Here is a 5,741-nt window from a genome sequence, read left to right on the forward strand (position 1 = left end):
CTACCTATTAAAATCATAAGCGCCATTGGGCAAAAACAACCCCAATGTCGCTTACAATAAGTGGACATGGCCATACTGGCTTCAAAGGGAGCACTGCCATAAGAAAGCCACACTCACCGGAAGGTGCTGACCACTGCAGTCCCTTTTGAAGCCAGACAACTTGAGGAGGTGCAGAGTTATAATAGCCAGAAGGGAGATGTGGGGTGACAGAGGGGTGCTACCATCTTGGTTTCTGTTAGAGGTCTCTTCCAATTCCTATGCCTCCCATTTCCTTCAGGTCAGGCAATCTGAATGTGATGTCAGAAGGCAAATGCACTTGTTACATCAGCTGGGATTGCTTCCTTACAGCAGGCTTGTTTTGGACCAATTCCCTCTGACACTTTGCCTTTATAAGGTTGGGGGGCACCCCCTGCTTCTTCGATTCATCTTTGGGCCATCAAGATAAGAAGAAGGATCCACTGGATCTCTTGTGGGAGTCTGTTCCAAAGTCCTCTGCCAATACAGATAAAGATTTGGGCATCCAAAGCAGAGGCTAGTTCTGTCCCATAACCATACCCAGGGAACAGTGGGGGGTGACCTGATGCGGACCAAGACCTCTCTGCTGGCTGCAGACATGTTCACTGGTGGTGAATGATCCCCTATAGATACCAATCAATGTCCTGGAATAGACAAGCTAAACTCAAGGTCTCACCTTGCCCTTAAGCCCGTGGATTGGGACTCCGTGCAACCCAGGAGTAACTACAATCCTGTTCTACCGAATTAAGACGTCTATGAGGTAGCTCAATAGCGCTTGATTCACTTCAAGCTGATAAAGGAACTGCGGTGCAACCAAGCTGTGTCATTGTCTCACCGCCAGCTCACCTGCGTTCCCAAAAGGTGAGAAGCCACTGTTTCACTGTCTTGATCACCGCACGATGCATTGGTGGCCCGCATCTTCTAACCAACTCAATGCCGACTGCCAATTGGATTGCATTAACCGAATGTCTTGACATTGGCATGGCTGCAGGTAAAGCTCCAAGAAACCCAGCTCAATGCTGTTAAGCACCAGAGGCAATAGTTAAAGGTACTGTGTAAAGGCCCTGTCCCCATGGTCCACTTCATGGGAACCCAGTGACTTTTAATGCTCCCTTTTCTACCTTGTTTCCTTTAAGAACGCCTCTTTCCCAATCTGATTGCCTGCACATCCCTGCTTATCAACCAAGCGAGCCCTTTCACAAAAGTGTTTCAGTGGATTTTCTTAGTGTTTGCTGATTAGTCGATTGCATTTTATTGTTTCATTAAAAGTTGATTGGACATTCATTTTTGGAACCAATGTACTAAAGCGGTTTGGTTTGCTACTGTTATCAGCTCACATCCCTACTGAATATGTAGCCTGCCCTCAGCCTGCATTACCACACAAAGTGAGGGAGGTATATCTTTCAGGCTGTGCCTGTTTTACCTTTATGAATGGGGTCACTGCTGGTGTAGTAGTAGTGTGGGGCTGAGTAGGTAGTTTTGGCTGTAGTCCTCCCCGTACTCCTGCAGAGCATTTGTCTTTTCGACACACTGGTCACCATGCTTTTGATGGACCATCTCAAATTTAACCATGTAACGCTAGCTCTGGTCTCTTTTCATTGGCTCCCAGTCTCTACACTAGTAACATGTATGTACCTTATTTGCCAATTTACTCATAGCACTAGACCCCTGTCTCTCACTTGCAGAATAAAGGTATCCAGACTAGCCAGAACACTCCATTTACAACATAATCTGTTGTTAGTAGTGCATAAATTAACAGGTTCAAAACACACAGTGCATATTTCTCAGTTCTAAGATTTCATAAACGGAATCGCCTACCTGCTGTCTTAAGGAACAAGCACATTCTCCTCATATTTAGAAAAGGATTAAGAATCTTGCTATTTCAGGAGACCTAATATAATCCACCAAAAGGTCAGTTTATCCAGGCACTGCCACGAGACCCTTGGTTGAACATTTGCAATCTAGGAATCCTGCCACAAATCACAATGCCGGTTGACGTTGGGGGATGATTCTGATACTATCTTTGGTGAACAGTTACTGAGCTCTGTTTTGCAGTAATAAGATGAGTTGTTCTTGTTTGCAAAACTTACATACAGAGTTGACTTCTATTTGATATTGGTTTCTTTTTCGACCTGAAGTAAAGTTTGACTTCAGCATTGCAGTGCATTATCTGGTGGAGTCATCTCCTTTCCTTCCTTCCTTTTCGTTTAAAGATGATCGATAAGATGGCAAAAAAATAATTTCAAGAACATCCTGAGTTGTGTAATCTTCTTGGAGACAATCAGGCTTTCATGCTTGCAGAAGCACTTGGCTTGCGCTGATTCATGTGAAAGATACACCCCTAAATATCTCGGACAAAGGTAATATTGGGCTTTTCATTTTGATGGATCTTTCCGCAGTATTTGATGCCTTGAATCATACTGTCCTAATTGGTCATCTGAAAGAGGATGCTGCTGTTTCTAATAAGGCCTGCTCCTGGATTGATGCTTTTCTAAGGAACAGAACAACTAGGGTGCAAATTAAGGGTTTTCTTTCCCACTCAGAGGTACTTACCTGTGGTGTGCCACAGGGTTTGTGTTTATCTCCTTTGTTATTTAACATATACGTTAAACCCCTTCATGTTTTATTGAGGGAATAAGGCGTTACATTCCAAAACTATGCTGATGATATACAGATTGTATTTCATCTAAGGGGGTCTATGTCAATACCGTCAATATCCTGAACTGTCTCTGAGGTATCTGGGATGCCACGGTCTAAGGACCCCATCTCCTCACTAAAGTCACCACTCTCCTCACCTGAGAATTCGGTTTCTGTCTCCTCAATGCCTTATCGATGGGCCCGATAATCCTTCTTCTGTTTCGAAGGCAGTGACCTGAAACGAGGAGGAGCCGTAGTGGATCCTTAATGTGGACCACTCCACGACTGCAGCCCCGGTGCAGGCAAGTCTGGGAGAAAAAGCCCTTAGGCAGAAAAAAACCCCACAAGGTTCTGGAAGATGCTGGCCCAGGTGGTAGAGGTCGTAGGTTGGAGTCCGTGGTAGAGCAGACTAGGTGAAATCTTGCCGAGGCAAAATACTGGAGGCAGATTTAGAACAATGGTGATTTAGCAGTAATATGAGCAGGATACGGTAACAAGGAACCGGAAAAGGACACAGCAAAAAGGGGCAGCTGAAAAGATAACAGAGGCTAAAACAGGGAAAGAGGAAGGCAAAGCGGGGAGGTACCAAGAATGGATACCCCGAAAGGCAAATGAAGTGAGAAGAAGAGGAGACGAGACGAGCGCACAGCGGAGCGGAGACCAAGAGAAGGCAGAGAGGAAGAAGGTGCAAAAAACAAAGCAAGAGGCAGGCTTCGGTATGAAACGAAAGGGAGAACAAACTAGCGTTTCACCGTAAAGAGCAGCGCGGGAGCTGGACGGTTGCAACGCTCCGACCGCAGGGTTGACTGGGAGGAAGTACTCCTGGCGGCGCCGATTGGGGAAAAACAACTAGAACATTGCAACCGAATGTAGGGAGACGTGATGGGACAGCTCAATGGCGGTGAAGCCGTATCCGCGGCAACCACTGCCACCCGAATAGGTTTGTGACCGTATGCCCCCTCTTTATGCCAACTCCACCAGGATTCCCAGGATGGGTCCAGTGAAAACAAGCCAATAGTCAGGGGGCCTTTATATTGTGCACCGGTTCCCAAGAGTCTTCCGATCTGGGGAATCCCTTCCAGGATATGAGGTATTGAAGTCGCCCTCGGTAAAACCGAGAGTCTCGGATCTTGGAGACCTCATACTCATCCTGAGTATTCTCCTGCTGCAAATCTCGGAGGTGAACTGGTTTGCGGCGTGTCTCAGGTAGGAATTCTTTGAGAAGGGAGGAATGGAAGACAGGATGAATGCGACGGCGATGGGGAGGCAATTGGATCTTGTAGGCCACCGAGTTAATCCTTTCCAGGACAGGAAATGTACCCAGAAATCGGGGAGACAACTTAGAGGGCCGAACCCACCTAGGCAATAATTTGGTAGAAAGCCACACCTTAGTTCCTTTGGTCCATTCGGGGGCCTTGCGCCGATGTTGGTCAGCTTGTTTCTTGTAGATACTAAGACTCTTCTCCAAACTGCACTTGGCAGTCTTATGAGCTTCAGCGATGTCCAGCAAGATAGATTCTACTGATGGGGAATTGCTTTGTAATGAAGAGATGGGACAGATAGCTCTAGGATGAACACAATAATTGCAATAGAAACGGGTGAGACCAGTGGCAGAGTGTTTGGAGTTATTGTATGTGAATTCGGCAGTGGGAAGGAGCTGAACCCAATTGTCTTGAAGTTGGTTGGTAAAACATCTGAGATACTGTTCAAGTGTGGTGTTAAGTCTCTCTGTCTGGCCATTAGTTTGTCGGTGGAAACCTGAGGACAGGGCTCAGTCTATGCCTACACGTTTACATAGTGCCTTCCAAAATTTTGAGATATATTGGCTGCCTCTGTCCGAGGTTATCTTGCCCGGAAGACCATGAAGACGAAAAATGTCTCTGGCAAATATTTCGGCCATTCTGGCTGTGGTGGGTAAACCAGCCAATGGGGAGAAATGCGCCATCTTCATAAGGGTATCGATAGTTACCATAATGCAGGTGCAGGAATCCGAGATGGGAAGATCAACAATAAAATCAGTGGATAAGTGTCCCCAGGGACGCTGAGGTATTTCTGGCTGGGTAAGGAGGCCAATTGGCTTGCCTGTGAGATTCTTGGACATGGCACACATCGGGCAAGATGAAATGTACGACAGGACTTCCTCTCTTAGGTTTGGCCAGTAAAAAGAACGTCAGACGAGGTTGGTGATGTTAGATTGACCCCAATGACCTGCTGACAAGCTATCATGACACCAGCTAATGATTTTCTTGCAGAGGTGACCAGAGGGAATGTATAGTCGATCCTTGTAGAACCAGAGTCCATCCATATGTTGATAATTAGGAGATTGTTTCTGGACTGTGGCGAAGGGTTCTGATACTAATGCCTCCTTGACCTCTTCAAGGAAGGTATTGATCTGGCCCACTATATGATTTCGTGGAAACATGAGCTCAGGTGGGAAATTATTAGAAACGGAATTTGTATCTTTGCGAGATAAAGCATCGGCCAACACATTCTGGGAACCCGGTAGATATGTGCTCCTGAAGTTATATTGAGAAAAGAAATACGCCCATCGAGCCTGGAGAGAATTGGAACACTCCATGGATTGCAAAACCTTGAGATTCTTATGATCCGTTCGGATGATAAACGGAAGACTAGCGCCCAACAGAAGATGGCGCCATTCCTCACATGCCTGCTTCATAGCCAGCAACTCCTTCTCTAGTACAGAATAGTTCATTTGACTGGCAGTGAGAGTATGGGATAGGTACGCCACGGGATGTTCAACTCCTTCCTTTTCTTGTAGCAAAGCTGCTCCTATAGCTGCTGATGAGGCATCTGTTCCAACAATGAATTGCCTTGTCTGATCTGGTTGTAATAAAATGGGAGCAGAGCAGAAGAGAGCCTTAAGGTGTTTAAAGCTATTTTCAGCAGCCGTTGACCATACAAAGGGTCCTTTGTATGACTTTTTAAGAAGAGATGTTATGGGTAATATGGTCTCGGAAAACCGGGGAATGAATCTTCTATTGAAATTAGTCAGACCCAGAAACCTTTGAACAACTTTAATAGAAGAAGGAGAGGGCCAGCCTAGAATGGCGAAACCTTGCGTGGGTCCA

The sequence above is a fragment of the Ambystoma mexicanum genome, chromosome 1p (genome assembly GCF_040938575.1).
Source record: "Ambystoma mexicanum isolate Mex_15411 chromosome 1p, UKY_AmexF1_1, whole genome shotgun sequence".
NCBI classification, from domain to species: Eukaryota; Metazoa; Chordata; class Amphibia; order Caudata; family Ambystomatidae; genus Ambystoma; species Ambystoma mexicanum.